The sequence below is a fragment of the Coenobita brevimanus genome, chromosome 74, assembly GCF_032717465.1.
Source record: "Coenobita brevimanus isolate Jiangsu-jjx chromosome 74, ASM3271746v2, whole genome shotgun sequence".
NCBI lineage: Eukaryota > Metazoa > Arthropoda > Malacostraca > Decapoda > Coenobitidae > Coenobita > Coenobita brevimanus.
In genome coordinates, this window is record NC_137027.1 from 23,755,077 (window position 1) to 23,772,440 (window position 17,364).

Consider the following 17,364-nt stretch of genomic DNA (forward strand, 5'->3'; position numbering starts at 1 on the left):
GTTGCTGTTTGCTGATGATACAGTATTGTTGAGTGAAGATGAATGGGAGTTGCAAGGTTTGGTGAATGAATTTGGGACAGTGTGTAGGAGGAGGAAGCTGAAAGTTAATGTAAACAAAAGTAAAGTTATGGTGTTTGAGAGGAATGAAGTCACAGAGTGTTCAGTGAGGTTGGATGGTGAGGATATGGAAAATGTGAGTGCATTCAAGTACTTGGGTAGTGTGATGAGTAAGGATGGAACTTTGGGGGATGAAGTATGTGAAAGGGTACAGCAGGGAAGGAAGGTTGTTAGTACACTGAAAGCAGTGATGAGAAATAGGGAGGTGAGTATGGAAGTTAAGAAGTCACTGCATGATGGTATTGTGATCCCTACCCTGACGTATGGAAGCGAGGCGTAGACCTTGCAAGAGGGGAACAAGTCAAGAGTGAGAGCAGTGGAAATGAGTTACTTGAGAGGAGCATGTGGAGTGACGTGGAGGGACAGGTTGACGAATGAAGAAGTGAAGGAACGTTGTGGGGTAGATGTGGATGTGGTTGAGAAGATTAGGAGAAATACACTGAGGTGGTTTGGACATGTGGAGAGAATGGAGAATGAAAGATTGACTAAGAGGGTGTATGTAGGTGAGGTGGAGGGAGGGAAAGGGAGGGGTAGACCGAGGATGAGGTGGAGGGATGGAGTTGAGAGGTATATGAGGGAAGGGGGGGGGGTGAGTTGGGGGGAGGGTAGTCAAATAGTGGGTGACAGAGTGACTTGGAGGCGTTTTGTCTGCGGCCACCCTTTGCGGGATTAGGGCATCGGGCTATAGATAGATAGATAGACTATTATTATCATCAGTACTACTAATATTATTATCATTACTACTATTATCATCACTACTGCCATTATTGTTATAACTGCTACTATCACTACTACTACTATTATTATCACTACTCTCTTTATCACTACTACAGTCGTTATCACTACTATTATTATTAACAATACTGTTATTGTCATTACTACTACTATTATTATTAGTACTACTATTATTATCACTACTATTGTTATCGTTATCATAAGTATTATTGTCACTGCGACTGTTATCACTATCACTACTGGTATTATTATCATTACTACTACTATTATCATCACTACTACTATTATTATCACTACTACTGTTATTGTTATCACTACTACTGTTATCATCATAACTACTGCTATCATTATCACAACTACTGTTATTATCACTACTACTGTTATCATCACCACTACTGTTAATTTTACTTCCTAACCCACAGCAGGTGAGACCGAGGACATATGTAACATGTCTCCCTGCTGCTTCATTGTTTCGCCCGGCAAATGTCACTGCAGAACATGGTGCCAATTCGAGAGGAGGATGTTGTACGGGAAGCTCACCACGACCACAGCGACAAAGAAGACGACCAGTACGACTCGAGGTGACCCCAGCATCGGCAGTGTGAGTAGTGGTAAAGGTCGTCGTGAAGCCCCCAGTGGTCGTCGCGCAGTATGGCAGTCGTAAACAAGAACTCGGCTCCATTATCCTAACAAGAACGACAAGAACACCAACAAAAACAACAATAACAGAACAACAAGAATGACAAATAAACAAGAACAAAGAACAAGAACAACAATACCACCACAACAACTACAAAAACAACAAAGTAAAAACACAGGAAACAAACAACAAAAACAATAACAAGAAAACATCAACAACAAAAACAATGACAAATATGGTCCTTTCACCTTAGCTTTGCCCAGATTTTCGTCCTTTTGCAGGAAATTTCACATAGCTCAGTGGCAGAATAAGACAATGCTACGGCTCCACATCCTTCTCATAGCACTTCTTCGTGACTAGCAATTCGAAGGGATCAATGAGGGCTATATCTCCCCCCCTCCTCGTTCCAAAATTCCTTCTTGCGCATAATAAAATCGCTTGGATGTGATACGTATTATATGAGAAGGTAAAAAAAAAAAAAAAAAGGATAATGCCTCTCTCTCTCTCTCTCTCTCTCTCTCTCTCTCTCTCTCTCTCTCTTGCCAGATATATTGTTCAGAGAGTGAAATACGATGTATCAATACCCTGTGTGGTGTGGTGTTGTGCGGGTATTACTGACTGGCGTGGTATTATCCTGTGTGGTGGTGTGGTGTGGGTTAATATTATTGACTTGTGTGGTATTACCCTGTGTGGTGGTGTGGTGTGCCGTGGTGTGGTGTGCTGTGGCTATTATTGACTGGTGTTGTATTATCCTGTGTTGTGGTGTGGCTGTTACTGACTGGTGTGGTATTGTCCTGTGTGGTGGCGTGGTATGGTTTGGGTATTATCGACTGGTGTGGTATTATCCTGTGTGGTGGTGTGGTCTGGTGTCGGTATTGCTGATTGGCAGTCCTAATATAGACAGAGAAATCCAGACAGCAACAGCCCCCTTGCTCCTTTCAGGCTGTCTGGTAGAGAGTTTAAAAGGCTGGAGATAATAGGAAGAGGATGACTGAGGGCGATGATGATGGTGGTAATGATGATGATAATGATGATCGTGAGGAGGAGGAGGAGGAGAATGAGGAAGAGGAAAATGATGAAGATGGTAATGGTTGTGGTGGTGATGACTGTGGATAATGAGAACAGAGGAGGAGAAGGATAAGAACGGTATTTGTGGATATTCCGCAACACCCCTTCCTTGCCAATTTAAAATACTTTTTTTTTTTTTTTTTTAACAGACAATGAATGGAGGAAGGAAAAACAAAGGCAATGAAAAAAAAAAAAATAAGTGCATGTGCCTAAAGGCATCCTCAAGTCATGAAATATTTATAACAACTGGATTTAAATAAAAGTGGATTAAATGTTTGTGGGAAGCAACTCCCAGGAAGTGAATTCCAGAGAGTAGCAGTTCTGGGGATAAGTGAATTTTTATAAGCAGAGGTTCTGCATTGCGGGGGAGAGTGTAAGTTCATGGGCGCTCCCAGCTACCCGAGTATTTCGGGAGAAAATGTGAAGGGGAGGCACAATTGAAGCAAGTTTATCAGAGCAGTTACGGTAAAAATACCGGTAAAATAATGCTAAAGATGCAACCTCTCTACGTACTGATAATGGAGGAAGGTCCTGCGTTATGTCAGGATTATTGATTAATCTAATGGTATTTTGTCCAAGTGCCTCAATGCAACCGCTCCACATCCACCCCACAGTGGCGAATAGTATTCGATCTGAAAACGCACATGACTTCTGTTTATCGTGGCCAACTGCTTGTCAGTGAAGGATTCACGAATTCTGTACAGAAATCCCAAATTTTTAGAAGCATTTTTAGCAAGAGGCTTAAAATAAGCTGTCAAGCTTAGGTTGGTGTTTAGTGTGACACCCATGATATCAACTGTAGTAGATATGGGAATATTGACATCATTTAAAATTATGTGGTAGTCTAAGGGATTCTTTCTGTTGGAGAAATTAATGTATTTAGTTTTCTAAGCATTAAATGAAACCAGGTTTGTTTGTCCCCATTGATTAATTTTAGAAAGGTCCTGGTTCAGAGAAATTGCTGTGTTTATATGGGTATTTATAATATCAAATTATGTAAAGGAGGTACTAAATGTGAAAGAACTATGAAGGGTCGAGTCATCAGAATAAGAGTGTATTAGGTTGTGAGTGACAGATAGGAGGTCATTTATATGAATGAGAAAGTGGGTTGGCGCCAAAACTGATCCCTGAGGTACGCAAGCATTTATGGAATGAAAGTGGGAATAAATTCCATTTTCCATGACCTGTATTCTTCTGTTATGAAGGTATGAAGAAATTAAAGGAACCAGTTATGCAAGGCCATAGTGTAACGTCTCAGACAATATGGCTCGGTGCCACACTCTGTCTAATGCTTTTGAAATATCAAGTGCTATTATGTGTGTTTCACCATGTTGATCTAATGTTTTGTTAATCTAATGGGGTGGGTAAGAAAGCAAACAATGTCTACAGTTGAACGTTCTTGTCTAAATCCATACTGCCTATCATTGATTAATTTATTGATTTCTAGATGCTTGACTGTGTGTTTATTTATTAGTGTCAAAAACTTGACCAAGAACCGAAATTCGAGCAACTGGTCTATACAGTAGTTTGATGGATAGAAGTGGCCCCCTTTTTAGGAACAGGATGGATATATATTTGCTTCTTTCCAAGAGGCTGGAAAACTTGAGGTACAGATGCATAAGAGTAATAATTTGCCAATACAGGAGCCAACACTGGGAAGCAATTTTTAAGTAATACTGAAGGAATTTCATCGGGACCAGTAGCTTTATCTACTGAGAGATTCAATTATACAGCTTGTACGTATCTTGTGTGAATCTTCAAAGGGTGTATTTAAGGAGAATCAAAATCAAGTACAGGAATACTGTGATTTTCTGTGCTTAGGGCTGAGTTTGTTGACAAAATATCAACAAGAAGGTTAGCTTTTCCACGTGGGTCACTTACTAGATTTCCATTGGGGGACTGTAACAGTGGAATGGAAGATGTGGTAGTGAAGTTAGATTTCAATGAATTAAGGGGAGCCAAGATTATTTTATCATTTGGGCTGTTTATTAGTTTGTTAGCCTGTCTATGAAGAAAGTTTGATTTAGAAAGATTGATAATAGTTTTGGCAAGGTTTCTGATATTTCAATAAGGGTTAAAGGTTCCTTAAATTTTGGTCCTTGTATAAGTGTTATAAGCTATTGTTTTATGTTCTGTTACTCTAGCACAATTGTGGTCGAACCATTTAGGTAAATTATATTTTTTTCTGTAACTATGTTGGAGAATAAATGTTTCCATGCTGACTTTAATGAAATCCTGTATGTAGCCCAGTGTGGAGTTTGCATCTTGAGAGAAAAAAGAGGTCCAAAGAATATTCATGAACAAATTTTGGAGACCCTCCCAGTCTGCCCTGTGGTAGTGCCATTTAGTCACCATGATAGGTTCAGAGCAGGAGGGTGTGGTAGGTGTTAAACTAATGGTTTGTATCAGACAATGATCCGAGGGGGGATTTCACTTCGACATTATAATGATTTGAACTGGTTGTTAGAAACAAGTTCAATAGGTGGGGATTTTGATCGGGGTTGTCTGGTACACGGGTTGGTTGATTGACTAAGTGGGTGAGATTGAATGAGTCTGCAAATAGCTCACATTCAAGACCAGAGTCATTAGTTGTGGCTGAATAAGTGAGCCATCCATCATTATGGACATTAAAATCGTACAGGATAGTAATCTCTGATGCAGTATTAATGTTGATTACACTTAATTGTGAATACAGTCAAATAAACTTGGTGCTTGAGGGGCATTAGGGGAACGGTAAACACAACAGAAATATTTAATTTTACCAAAAGAATTTAATATGTATATGGAATAGTCGAAATAACGACAATTAAATTTAGCAGTCTCCTCCAGGGCGATTTCTGATTTAGCAAGGCAATATACTCCTCCTTTGGGTCTGAAAACTTGAATCAAGATATAACCAGGAAAATTAAATCTAGCTAAATGGAAGTTGGGGTTTACTTGAGTCTCTGTCAAAAATAACAAATCTGGGGATTCAGACTGGAAGCACAAGCACAACACCTACACATGCACATATACAAGAACACAGACAAGGGATTGGCAGCTTTAAATTAACATGGCATCAAAGTCGAGGGCAATCCGGCTTTGAGCGTCTCCTTCTTGGTAAACCCCGCCAAACCCTCCTCCCAAGGCTCCTGTATCGACTGAATTTTTGCCTTTGATCTAGTAATAAAAATTCATCGTGACTTTCTAATTTTTTAGAGACGTTTTAAGCTATATTTCTTAGCTGGTATTTCATTGTAGGGGTCAGTGGGTAGAAGACGTAGGGTATTTTCTTACTTCAGTATAATAATGATAAAATAGTAAGACAGCGTCCCTGAGGATAGAAAGTCAGGTACTTCTGACGGTGGTGAGATCAGGTTAAGTTAACCTGTAGGTTAACCTTTAAATGATGGCTAACATCTAAGTTATGGCACACACCAGAAAATCTTAGTGAGCGGACACACTTGTCCAACGCATGTGATTGATAAAGGGAAATGAGGCACAGAATTCCGTCAGTAGATCATACTCTGTCAGAAAGGTGTAGTGCAGAGTATATGAAGAGATATAAGAGGGAAAAATAATATATATATATATATATATATATATATATATATATATATATATATATATATATATATATATATATATATATATATATATATATATATAATCCCTCTCCTATATCTCATCATATACTCTGCACTAAACTGTTCCAACAGAGCATGAACTTCTGACGGAATCCTGGGCCTCATTTCCCTTTATCAATCATATGAGTTGGACAAGTGTGTCCGCACATTTAGATTTTCTAGTGTTTGCAATAACTTAGATGTTAGCCATCATTTAAAGGTTAACCTACAGGTTAACTCAACCTCATCTCACCATTGTCGAAAATTCCTGACCAAACCCGTTTAACAAACTCTAAAAACCTAACTAACCTAACCTCTCCTCACCTCGCTACTGCCATCTGACTTAATAACTAAATCTAACCTAAACCTCACCTCACCAAAGCTTCCTCACTGCCTTCAGAACCTGAAATAACTAAACTAAGCCTAACCTAATCTCACTCTCCCACAATATTGAGACGTTACTTAATTTAAAACAAATCACCGAACCTGACCTCACATAGCCTCACCCCCCCCCTCCCAGTACCGTCTGGCCCTACATCAATGACGAGGACGTGGGTAAAACGTGTGGAAATGGTAGAATCACTGACCCTGGTGGATTTGGGCAGTAATGTCAGGCGGGGCCCTCAGGCAGTGTGCCAGGATTGAGTGGGGGCGTGTGGCAGTGGCTATGAGGTGTAGAGAAGGTGGAGGGATGGAGAAGGAGGCATAGAGGGAAGGAGAGGGAAGGATCAAGAGAGGAGAGAGGGATGGGAGGAGGACAGAATGATGAAAGGGAAAGATTGAAGGAGGAAGAGGAGATAATGGACTGGGGAGAGGAAAGGGAAAGGGGGAGGAGAGAGGGAATGGAGCGGGGGGGGGGGGATTTAGAGCAGGTGTTAGAGGAATGAGAAATTAAGAGAGGGAACGAGAGAAGCTTGAGAAAAGGAAGGGGAGAGGAGATTGGGAGAGAGTAAAAAAGCAAGGGAAGAAAGAGGAAAGAATGGGGGAGAGGAGAGGGAAATAAGAGAAATAAGATGCAAGTAGGGAAGGCAGGGGGGAAGGAGAGAGGGAATGTTGGGGGGGAGAATAGGGAGGCAAGGAGGAAGGAGAGAGGAAAGAGGAAATGCGGGGAGGTGACGGAGAGGAAGCAAGAGAGGTGGGCAAAGAGAAGGGGAAATGAAGGGTAGAGAGAAGGGGAAAAGGGAAGGCGTAAGGGAAAGACCGTGAGGGAGTGGCTACGGCGAGGAAATGTCAGGGTTGAGGCAAGGAGGCAGAGAAGAGAGGGATGGAGGGAGGAAGGGAGGATAAAAGGGAAGGGAGGTACGGGACATGAAAGTGAAGGAGGGAAGCAGGTAAACAGGGGAGATGAAAGGGAGAAAGGAAGGAAGGGGAGATAAAGGATGGGGAGGGAGATGAAAGGGAAGGAAGGGAGATGAGGCGACTAAAAGGGTTGGTGGTGGGTTAGTGCCCCACCCCGTAAAAAGAACTAACTAAAAAAGCAAATAAAGCGCCTCGGACCCGGACGGACCATACGTTGATGACTAAGGAACGGACAAAGGACATTCTGAGAGTAGGAACGTGGAATGTGAGAGGAGTGAATGATGAAGTGAAAGAGAGAGAGATTGTCCAGGTGCTTGAGGATGCAAAAGTGGATATATGTGGATTGACTGAAACTAAATGGTAAGGTGAAAGGATGAGAGAATGGGAATACGGTGTAGGTATATGTGCGGGAGTCAGTGAGAATGAGAGGGCAAGAGAGGGAGTATGTCTGATGATAAGCAAGAAGTGGAAGGAGAATATAAGAGAGTATGGAACAGTGGGTGCAAGGATTGTATGGGTGAGGATGAAAGTAGGTATACAAGCATGGGCGATTGTATGTGTGTATGCTCCAACAGAGGATCGAGTGGCAAGAGTGAAAGATGAGTTTTGGGCGAAAGTAGAAGCATGTATGGACAAGTTTGAGAGGAGCGAGAGAGTGCTGTTGATTGGAGACATGAATGGCAAAGTCGGGAATGTACGAGTGGATGGAGTGGTTGGTCAGTGGGGTGTGCCAGCGGAAGTAGATGGGAATGGTAGTGCTTTGGTGGACATCTGTGCTGGTAAGGGGTTGGCAATAGCCAACACCTACTTTCGCCATAAGATGATCCACCAGTATACATGGAGAGTAATAAGGAGGATGGATGGTGAACTTGTTGAACGAAAGGCAATGATAGACTACGTGTGTGTGGATGAGCGAATGAGAAGACAAGTGTTGGATGTAAGGGTGTGGAGAGGGTGGGGGAATGGAGTCTCGGACCATCACTTAGTGATGGCCAAGATAGAGCTGCAAAGAAAGTGGTTGAGGAGGCGAAGGGGAAGACAGGAGGAAGCAGCTCCTGTGAGAAGAGTGGAGAAATTGCAAGATAGTGAGAAGAGGACAGAGTATAAGAGCATAGTGGAAGAAAGATTGGGAAGGTATGAGCTAGAGCAGATGGAAGGGGTGGAAGACGTATGTAAGATATTCACGGAAGAGATAAGCGCAGCGTGTGAGGTGGTTTGTGGAGTGAGGAGGAGATGCAAGGGTGTGCAAGGGACAGCATGGTGGAATGATGAGGTGAAACGAGCTGTGGAACAAAAGAAGAAGGCATATGGTGAATGGTTGGCGAGTAGAGGTAGGGGGAGAAGATGAGAGAGAGAAGAGAGAGGTATGTGAGCAGGAGAAGGGAGGTTAAGAGACTGGTGAAGGAGAGTAAGAAGAAAGTGGATGAAGAGTTTGGGAGGAATCTGAGTGTGAAATGGAGGGAGAGTAAGAAATTGTTTTGGAAGGAGGTAAAGAAAGTAAGGCAGTGTGAAAGGGGAAATAGTAGGGGAGTGAAAGATAGGAATAATAGATTGTTGGTGGAGAAGAGAGAGAAATTGAGGAGATGGAAGGAGCACTTTGAGGATTTGTTGAAGGTAGAGAGTGAGAGCAGTGTGAGTATAAGTGGTTGGGGAATGGCTGGGAGAAGAAGAGATGACTGGAGGGAGGAAGAGATCAGTAGGTCGGAAGTAGTGGAAGCGATGAAGAAGATTAAGCTGGGAAAGGCCCCAGGAATTGATGGAGTGTGTGGTGAAATGCTTAGGTATGGGGGTGAGATTGTTGTGGAGTGGATATGGAAGTTGTGTAGATTGGCTTGGGAAGAGGGAAGGGTTCCAGAGGACTGGAAATCAGGTATAATTGTTCCTCTGTACAAAGGAAAAGGGGAGAGAGAAGTATGTGGTAACCATAGGGGTATTTGCCTTCTTAGTGTGACTGGTAAAATATATGGTAGAATACTCATTGATAGGGTTAGGCATATGACAGAGGAGCTAGTTGGAGAAGAACAAGGGGGATTTAGGAAGGGAAAAGGGTGTGTAGATCAGATATTTGTTCTAAGATGTTTAGTGGAGAAGTATCTAGAGAAGAGAAGGAAAGTGTACGCTGCCTTCATGGACTTGGAGAAAGCTTATGACAGAATAGATAGGAAAGGTATGTGGAAGGTATTAAGAATATATGGAGTGGAGGGGAAATTGTTGAGTGCTGTGAAGAGTATGTACGAGGGAGCTAGGGCTACGGTGCGAGTGGATGGAGAGCTGAGTGAGCTCTTTGATCTCAATGTGGGACTGAAACAGGGGTGTGTAATGTCTCCATGGCTGTTTAATATATATATGGATGGGGTCATAAAGGAGGTACAAGGTAGGGCAGTGGATGTCGGGGTGGCCCTAATGAATGAGGGTGAGATTTGGAAGCTTCCGGTGTTGCTGTTTGCTGATGATACAGTATTGTTGAGTGAAGATGAATGGGAGTTGCAAGGTTTGGTGAATGAATTTGAGACAGTGTGTAGGAGGAGGAAGCTGAAAGTTAATGTAAACAAAAGTAAAGTTATGGTGTTTGAGAGGAATGAAGTCACAGAGTGTGCAGTGAGGTTGGATGGTGAGGATATGGAGAATGTGAGTGCATTCAAGTACTTGGGTAGTGTGATGAGTAAGGATGGAACTTTGGGGGATGAAGTACGTGAAAGGGTACAGCAGGGAAGGAAGGTTGTTGGCACACTGAAAGCAGTGATGAGAAATAGGGAGGTGAGTATGGAAGTTAAGAAGTCACTGCATGATGGTATTGTGATCCCTACCCTGACGTATGGAAGCGAGGCGTGGACCTTGCAAGAGGGGAACAAGTCAAGAGTGAGAGCAGTGGAAATGAGTTACTTGAGAGGAGCATGTGGAGTGACATGGAGGGACAGGTTGACGAATGAAGAAGTGAAGGAACGTTGTGGGGTAGATGTGGATGTGGTTGAAAAGATTAGGAGAAATACACTGAGGTGGTTTGGACATGTGGAGAGGATGGAGAATGAAAGACTGACTAAGAGGGTGTATGTAGGTGAGGTGGAGGGAGGGAGAGGGAGGGGTAGACCGAGGATGAGGTGGAGGGATGGAGTTGAGAGGTATATGAGGGAGGGGGGGGTGAGTTGGGGGGAGGGGAGTCAAATGGTGGGTGACAGAGTGACTTGGAGGCGTTTTGTCTGCGGCCACCCTTTGCGGGATTAGGGCGTCGGGCTATAGATAGATAGATAGAGACAAAGGAGTACAAAGGAAACCAAGCAGCAACAGACACATCGGCCCTTTCAAGGCTATTATAGGGTAGACTATAATCAAGGAAACGATAATCCGTTCATTTCAACTAGGCGGAGGTTTTAGTCCTTTTGAATTTATTTCCTGTAGCGGTGTACCAGAATAAGACGATAATGAGAACTTCTTTTCCACGGCACTTTTTCGTGACTAGCACCATATCCTAATGTTAATCTGTTGTTGCAGCTAAACATTCAAGCTGGACAGATGACAATTTTACGCCAAGTTAAAGTGAACAATATAGTTAATGAGTGGAAAGCAGGGACAGAGAGTGTGGTCCCAAAGCTTTACATACATACATAGGCTTACAAACATACACACAAAGGTCTACATACATACGCACAAATACATACATACACATACATACAGACAAACATATATACTGTACATTCATACATACTTATACACATAAGTACGTACACACACAATTACAAATATACGTAAATAAAAACATATATATACAAATATACATACTCGTACATAAATAAAGATACATATACAGATATTTATGCATATACATTCATACATATAATCATACATATATACAGAATTACACACACACACACACACACACACACACACACACACACACACACACACACACACCACACACACACACACACACACTTACCCTCCAAGGGGAGGCGGTGGCAGAATCGGTAGAGAGGCGGCTTGCAGTCCAAATGGGCCCAGGTTCGAATCCCGGCTGGGGCAGGGAACAGTTTAAGGATTTGAACATCTTAAAAAGCAGACTTTTCTAATCTACCAGATGACCCGCCGACATGTCATAAATATACCCCCGGTAATACCAGTACACCAGTCCTGTATGAGACAGCCCTAGCATGTATTCAGTATGGATGGTGGGTGTTAGCGCCGAACTGGTGACATGTAGAGATGTAGAAGGATTACTGGGCCCCAAGGAGGACTACTGGGACTTGGGAATAGGCCGTGAAGCCTTTGCCCAGAGTTATATCTATCTATCTATCTATCTATATATATATATATATATATATATATATATATATATATATATATATATATATATATATATATATATGTATAATCGCTCTCATAAATATCCCGGGGGAGTGAGAATAGCACGCTGGCTCTAGCTGTTTTAGGTCGTTTACTTTTTTTTCTCTCATTTTTAACTCATTATTTCCATGCTATCTCTCTCTCTCTCTCTCTCTCTCTCTCTCTCTCTCTCTCTCTCTCTCTCTAATACCAAACAACTGTAAATATTACAAGGAAGCAGTGAGGACGATGGAGCTGACGACAAATGAACTGATGGCATGAAGAGACTGATAAATTAAACTACGCAGCAACGAAGCCAGTTAAACGTGTAAAAAGGAAATAGGAGACAAAGAAAAGAGAGACGATGATCAGACTGACTTGAGATGAAGATGAAGACAAAGGGGTGGATATGAGAAGATGATCAGATATGCTACGGATGAAAGAAAACGGGTAGATGAAAAAGAAACGAGAGAAGAAAGGGGAAGAGAAATTGACAAGACCCAGAAATAATAAACACAATGGGGCTTATAGAAAAAAAGAAGAAGAGGAATAGGAAGAAGAAAATGAGAAGATCCAACAAACAATGAACACAAAGGGACAGATATAAAGAAAGAACATATCGGGAAAAGGAAAGCCATGTGAACTAAAAAGATGTTGATGACAATAATATGAATGCGAATAATGCAGGTAATAAGGATGATGACAATGGGTTGGATGCAAAGAAAGAAATGAAGAAAAAGAGGAAAAGAAGAAAGGATAAGAGGAATCAACATAATAATCAGGAAGACAATAGAAAGAGACGAGAGAGAGAGAGAGAGGGAGAGAGAGAGAGAGAGAGAGAGAGAGAGAGAGAGAGAGAGAGAGAGAGAGAGAGAGGAGACGAGGATATGAAGAGGAATGAAGCAGAATCAAAACACTGAGATATGATCGGGAGAAAATGGAAGGCTCGGACAATTATGACCAGTACTTAAGAAGAGAATGAGAAAGGGACAAAGGAAAATTAAGAAAGGACGGAAAGAAAAAGGGAAGAATAAGAGAAAGTGGGTAGACGAAAACCAAATGTAGAAGAGCATGTGAGTACGATGGTACAAGGCAAGAGGAAAAAACAGAAGAAAAGAGAAGAGAAGAGGCAGGAAGCAAGAAGGGGATGAGAATTAGGTGCACATAAAGGACGAAGACAGAAAAAAGAAAATGGGAAACTAGTTGCATGCAAGGAAAGGAGAAAAGAAAAAAAAATGGAGATAAGACCCAGAAATGAAGAAGAAAAAAGGAACACTGGAATAGGCGCAATGTAAGGAGTGAAGACAGGATAGAGATAATAGGAACGAGAAATGAAGTAGTCGGAGGACAAATTGATTACACAAAGTCCTTGGCAGAAGAAATTGGGCCAGTTTGGAAGACAGAGAAAAGTGGAATAATGGACTACGTGTAGGAGCGAGGGAAGAGAGAGAGAGGAGTGAAGAATGAAGGAAAGAAGACTGAGAAGAGGGAAAATAAGGATAAGTATGAGGTAGAATTAAATATGAAATAAGTAGAAACATAAAAAGTAATGAAAAGGTTTAAAAAAAAAAGTGATGAAGGAAGGAGCGAATGAAAAGGGAGAAGAAAGAATAAGGATAAGTAGAAAATAGAGGATGGAATAATATACGAAACTGGTACAAACATATAAGGTAATTGAAAAGGGAAGAGAAATGAGTGGTGTTTGGAAAAGGAGGAAGAGGAAATGAAGACCGAGGAGAGAGATTAAAAATAAAAGAAAGTAGTGGAAAGAAGTAGGTATATCGGGTAAATAACTTATTATATTCTAAAGAACTACTTTTTGTGAATATAATAGCTGACTCGGATTGATGACGATGATAATGATGGTGATGATGACAGCAATAGTGGTGATGAGATGATTATATTGACTTCTAATTATCAATGAATTTGCATCTCTGAAAACAATTTTTCTTCACTTGAAACTTACACAGAAAAAAAAAAAAAAAAACGCATCCCGAATACCCTGCACTTCCTTTTCACAACAAAATCATTGTATTTATTTATCTTCCTCCTCCCTGCCCCCTCCTACCCCTCTTCTCTTTCTACTTCTCCCTCCTCCACTCCTCCTCCTCCTCCTCCCTGAATGAAGCCAATATTGTGGTATCGTCAACATCTCCCGTGATGCACCTTCGACTACATCAACAGTTACCTCGTCTAAGAGCATCAAGTTCCTTCCTACTCTCCACAAACAACATAGTGTGGTCTGACACGTCATCCAAAGGGGGTTTTCCACGCTGGTCTGCCTAAATCGAGTTCTGGGTGGTTTGGCCATCTTTAGATGTCGGATGAAGAGAAAATCATAGAGTTCAAATTTTTTGACCCCTTAAAGTCTCGTTTTGGGTCAAATCCAATATGGCCACCATCCCAGTCAGGGAATCTGCAATCTCCACAACTCCTGGGTCGGTGTTGATAATCTTGGTGTCGTTTATAGGGTTTTTAAGGATGTCGAATTGATTGGTAACATTTTCAGAGCAATTAAAAGTCAAAGTCATGTGATTCGATCAAGGTCAAGGTAATTTTGAGCCCTGAAATGACTAAAATAGTTTTTTATTGTCTTTCTGAATGGATTTACGTGGCATGTCTGTCTAATGATTAGTATCCCAGGGTCCCTGGTTCACTTCAGAACATTCCTATTAATTTCAAATCAGGATTGCCCTACACAATTGCTCAAATATTGTTATTTGAATAATTTAGATTATATATTTCTTTTCAGACCCATAATGCAACGTTCCGGTTGTGCTGCTCTTCACTAACCGTGCTGACCTACTATCTTCAGACACAGCGTAGTGTAAGTTACCATGGAAGGAGAAAACGTTTTAAAGACTTGCATTGGTTGCAATGGAAAGGGTAATTTAGTAGCAAATCCTAGTTCGAACAATATCCAAGAGCTGCTCAGTGCTGCCACTGGGAGAGCTGAGTTGGGTGAACTGACATTTAAACCAATGGTAAATGGTTTTTCCAACCTCACCCCTGCACAATTCTCTAATGTGCATTACTACAGTGAATGTCACTAGCCCATAGTCAACAAAGTGAACATTGAACGCGCCAGAAAACGAGCGTCATCACGTGGTCGTCAATTCTCATCTACAGAATGCAGCAAGGAAAGTGACAGACCAAAAAGAATCAAAGGTTTTCTTCCCAAAGTGAGGGTATGCTTTTTCGCAGCATGTTTATTCTGTTTCACGACACCTACAGACCTCATGCACAGAGTTTACTCTAATAATCGAGGTCAGGTATTACTAAACATCAAGGATACTACAGTGGACGATGCTGTTCGTGCTTGCGTATTACATCTGTCAGAGGTGGGTAGTGTTTCGGCACTGGAGAAGTACTATCGCATGAGCTGCCTGCACCGTGTTCAGCGTAGGTGTTCATCAAGTCAACATAGCATCAAGGGTGAAACCGTGATCTGCAAAATCTGTGATAACCAGCTACTTACATGAGTGACAGCCAGCCTGTCAGGTGATGGTGTGGTGTTGAACATGAACCAAATCAATGATGAGAACACCGCTCTGCTGAAGGAGCATGTCAAGAAGAACCTAAAGGATTTAATGCAGAAAAATATCCCCGATGTCGAATTCATGAAATCAGTAACCAGAGAATCGGAGAGTGTTATGTTGTCAAGGTTTGTGAGTAAAGTTGTGGCTTTTGCCACACAGAGTCAAGACGATACAGTGATCGTTTCTTTACTTGACATTTCAAGCCTACTGAGAAGGAAAATTCTCGAACGTAATGCATGGACATTTACAGGGGACCTGGGGCATTTGAGAATTCTCCCTTACCCCAGTTTTCCCTGAAGCAGCTTTTTTGGAAACAGTAACATTGTAGGTGAGCGGCGAGAAGCTGAGAAGAAGAGAGTTGGAAGTCTGCTCTCAAGCGCTCATTCAGAACACATGGAAAGACAGGCAAGTGAAGCACAAGCCAAAAAGTGATAACGTTTTCAAGCATCGTGTTGAAATACCCCTTTCCATTGGTCTCTCTCTCTTACTGTGTATGCTGGAGTCAGGGACAAAACTCTAGTGTCTACCCTCTCCTCGTTTCTAGGCACTGGCTATGTGAGCATCCTGAATATCCAGAAAAGAGTAGAAGATGGGGTGTTGAGAGGTATGCAGAACATACCAGGTCTGAGTGTGCGCTTGACAGACTTCCTTAAAAGGGATGTCAGCCTTTCTTTCACGCTAGATAATATTGGTATGCTGGAGGACACCCCCTATGGTCCAAGCACATTCTATGGTGTTATCATTGTCCTCAGCCAGTATAGCCACCTTTTACCATCCCGAGCATTTCTCCAAGCAAACCACCGAAAGTAGAATTCACATACCTTGAGGAGCCCACAACAGTGCTCAGACCCATCACATTCTCAGTTACACATACGGTCAAAGATCTCATCTACTCAAATACAAGAGGTACACTCATACCTGGATGCTAGCAAACTACCGACACCAAGGTTATGCTAGGCAAACAGATATTGATGCCACTGATCTATTCTATCTATATCTGTATACCCAGGCTGCTTCCCCCAAGGACAGGGAAGTAGCCGAGACGGGACGACACACTCACAATTTACTCATCCACTCAAACACATTCATTCGCATCTTAGCCCCAAAGGGGAGAAGGGACAGACCCTTACCACACCACACCGAACGAGGGTCAACTGCGCAGTGCAATCAGTGACATCAGCAGCAGGGCCTGACAGCAGAGCTGGTTTACCCCTGCCACATCATAATGGACCCATCCCCTTACCTGCACCTGACCTGATCAGCTGATCAGACAAAGGGCTGCATCGTCATTTATTCATTCATAATTTTTCACCATTTCTATCATGCACAGCCACTCTTCCTTGCTCAACAGACACCCCTTTCGCATCCAACGCTCTCTTCACACTGTCCATCCATCCAATTCGTGGTCTTCCTCTCAGCCTTACGCCTCTCACATCAGATCTAGTTATTTTTTTCACCAATTGCTCATTATCCATTCCCTCCATATGCCCAAACCATCGCAACACCCTCTGCTCAACTCGATCAGCTATCTCCCGAACAACTCCAGTTCTCCTTCGCACTTCATCATTTCTCACTTGACTCATATGCATCACTCCACACATACTCCTCAGACACCTCATCTCCATTACGTTCAAACTTTTCCTCTCTGCTACACCCATATTCCATGTTTCAGCCCCATATAATGCAGTCGGTATCACAACCGAATGATGAGGGAGATAAATCTTTGGCTGCATCTTCCCCGACATCAGATCCACTTATAGTGACGTCCGAGTCTACTCCCAATGCTGAATCCACAGAGATGGGAGAGAGGATGTCTTCCTCAGATTTAGAACCCCCAAGCGAGGTGTTCTCCTCGCACCTTGGATCACAAGTTGATCTTTCCACCGGTTCTTAGCCCATGTCTTCAGCAGAAATGGAAGACCCACCAGACATCAGTGGAAACATCATGAAGCTGCAAAGAAGAAAAGGAAAAGTGGCAGAGGAACTCATGAACAGGAGTGTGATGCCTACCTGGACTGCAACGAAATCCCTGCTACTCTCACAT